A 3,306-nucleotide genomic window follows, 5' to 3' on the forward strand; every position below is an offset into this window, starting at 1 on the left:
CTAGTTTGGATGTGGCTTCATTTGAATCATTTTTTTTTCCTCAAATAAACTCTTAAATTGTTTGATATGTTCCAGTTTATCTTTTAAAACTCCATTTGAAACAATAAAGCCAAGCTTGAAAATTTTGATAAGGAATGAAAACTAAAAATTTTCCATTTATTTAAAAAAAATATATATATATAAACATATATTTTATGCTTACTCTCAGTTAGAACATATAACAGTAGGAAAGATAAACTGAAGAGAAGATTATGACCTAGAAGATAGATCAGGAAATAGCATCTAGAGTGACCTCTACAATCAAAATAATGAAACATATAGAAATAATGTGTGAGAAGCATAGAGAACATAGTGGTAAGGTGTAACAGAGATAATTGGAGTTTTAGAGAATAAAAAGAAAGAGAAGGGCAAAGAAAGGAAATGTTTAAAAAAATAGCTGAATAATATAAAGAACTGATTGAAGACATTAATTTAAAGATTCAAGAAGCCCAGAAAATCTCAAGATTTTTTTTAAAAAAAGAGATTGCTTAAACTATAATTGTGAATGTATAAAAATCAAAGACAAAAATAAATTACTAAAATGTTTTTAACTTTAACAAAAATGAGAGATTAACTAAAGGAAAGAAGGCTTACACTAACTTTTCAACAGCAATAAAAAAGTTATGACAATGAAATAATACCATTGATGTTGAGGGAGTGAAACCTTTCAAAATCAGAACTGTATTGCAAATAAAAGGAAAAAAAAAACTTTAAAAATGAAAGCCAAACAAAGACCTTATCAAACAATAGAAACTGAGAGAGTTTGCCACCAGCATAATAACACTAAAGGAAATTTTAGAGGTTATTCTTTAGTCCAAAGGATAATGAATTCAGAAGGAAGGTCAGAGTGGTAAGAGAGAATGAAAATAAAAGAAATAATTTATATTTAGTGAACTTTGTATAAAGCAATAACAATATAATATTCACTTTAAAAATGCTTTGGAATAAAATTAAAATATAATACAACAATAAATCATAAGGATGTAAATACAGTTAGAGTAATCTAGGATCCTGCATTTTTAGTGACAAAGGTAGATATATAATTTCTAATATATCCACTAAAATAATTAAAAAGTAAATTAAAATTCTACAGAGAGAAAAAAATAATATAATAAGATAAATCCAAAAATGACCTGACAGAAGTGAGAGAGGTACAAAGAAAAAGCAGGACAAGGAAATTTTAAACGTATCAGTAATTAAATAAAATGTAAATGAATAAATTTCTCTGGAGAAAAAATAAATATTGGCAAACTGGATGAAAATCAAATCAGTAGTATACAATATAGTATTGTAAAAAGTAAACATATAAAAATATTAGACAAAAACATGGAAGTGTACCTATATAATATGAGGCAATTAGACTTTCGGAGAAAAGCAATACTAGAAATATTTGGCCTCAAAAAATTTAAGAAAAGAATGATTGCTACTCAATGACAGATACACTCACAATAATAATGATAAATGTTAACGTATCTCGGAGGATTTAGTAGGACAAGCAGGGAATATGTTCAGTAAAAATTATAAACTAATATATAAAAATTAGAACTCAAAAACTAGACTAAAATTAAGTCAATTTCTCTGGCAACAATACAAGAATGCTGGAAACAATAACAAAGGTATAAAGGTTAAACTTATATTATGTTCAGACATTATAATTTATAACTAAACCGTACACCGAACAAAATAATATTGAATACTGGAAAATATTTGATGATTATTATATATCATAATAAATAATAAAAAACTGCATATCAAAATTCTAGCTAATGATATATTTAGAGGAAAACATATAGCCTTAAATGAGTATGTTAGAAACAAAGAATATCAATGAAAATACTAATAAAAAATATATTTTTTTTTCTATAGCCGTGCCACCTTGAACAAGCGTGATCTCATCTGATCTCAGAAGCTAACCAGGGTCGGGCCTGTTTAGTACCTGGATGGAAGACTACCTAGGAAGACCAGGTGCTGTAGGGGTAAAAAATAAGGGATTGTAAACTGACAAGGTCCTTGCAATCTGTGAGGTCAACCAAAGGTTGCCTTGCCTAAAAAAAAAAAAAAAAAAAATAAATATATATAAATTAGGCAAATATCAAAAAAAACATGAAAAAGAGGATATAAGGATAACGGCAAACATGATATTTAGAGGGAATATGCAGTAAAAAAGTTAATTCCTCAACTGATTAACACAACTGATAGATCTAAAACCTAATTGATCAGAATAAAACGAGGGTTGTCAGAGAGAGAGAAGGGGAGAGAGTGAGAAAGGAGAAAGAAAGGGAGAGAGAAGCACAGAGAGAAGAAAAACAAGTAAAATTAATCAATATCAAATATGAACAATTTAATACCACTTCGATTTTAAAGAATTATAATCATTATAGGATATTATGAATAAATCTATTAAAAAGTATGTAAATATTTATTAAAATATGTAAATTTTTAGAATAATATTATTTTCCAAAATTGATACAAAAAGATAAAAAAATCCCAAATGGTCAAATAATAAAGTTATTGATTTTATAATGAAAATCTTCCTATAAATAATTTTCGGGACTAGATGACTTTACTAGTGAATCCATCCAAATGTAAAGCGATAAACTCTCTAATCTTAAACTAATTATTTTAAGAATAAAAAAGGAAATTGAAGCCAATTTCATTCTTGAAAATATATTTTAAAATTCTGTGTAAAATATTAGCAAGCTAGATACATTAATACAAACAAAAAAGTAAAAGTATCTTCACAAAGTTGATTTTATATCAATAATTCAAAATTTATTAGAGATATATAGATAAATTTGTATTTTTTAACATATCAAGGAAAACATTTTTATAACCATTAAAATAAATGCAGAAGCTCTTTAATAAAATTAAACATCTATTCATGATTTTAGAAAAGGAAAAAAATACTAAAAAATATTTTAAAATGAAGCTTTATCTGTATAAGAGTATATAAAAATGTACAGAAACCATCATACTTAACTAATGAAATGGTAAATTTGTTTCATTTGAGATCACAATGAGACCTGGATGCCTAAACAAAAAATAAAACAAAACAAACAAAACAAAAAAAACTAAAATGTGTAAGAACCGAAAAGAAATATTATTCTTAAATAATTTGTTTTATAAAAACTAAAAACAAAGAGGACAAAATAAATTGACAAGTTTAGCATTTTTTTAGATAAGAATATAAAAATTAAATATTATTTTTAAAGACATTTACCATAGCATCAAAAATATTACATATCTAAGAAAATTTTAAAAGAATGC

The 3,306-nt window shown here is 25.5% G+C and overlaps 1 pseudogene; it reads left to right on the top strand.

Moving 5' to 3' along the window:
• The first annotated feature begins 1,897 nt into the window (after positions 1–1,897).
• On the top strand, positions 1,898–2,016 carry LOC112470709 (annotated as a pseudogene).
• Positions 2,017–3,306: the final 1,290 nt, after the last annotated feature.

Source organism: Pteropus alecto, unplaced genomic scaffold (assembly GCF_000325575.1).
Source record: "Pteropus alecto unplaced genomic scaffold, ASM32557v1 scaffold3, whole genome shotgun sequence".
NCBI lineage: Eukaryota > Metazoa > Chordata > Mammalia > Chiroptera > Pteropodidae > Pteropus > Pteropus alecto.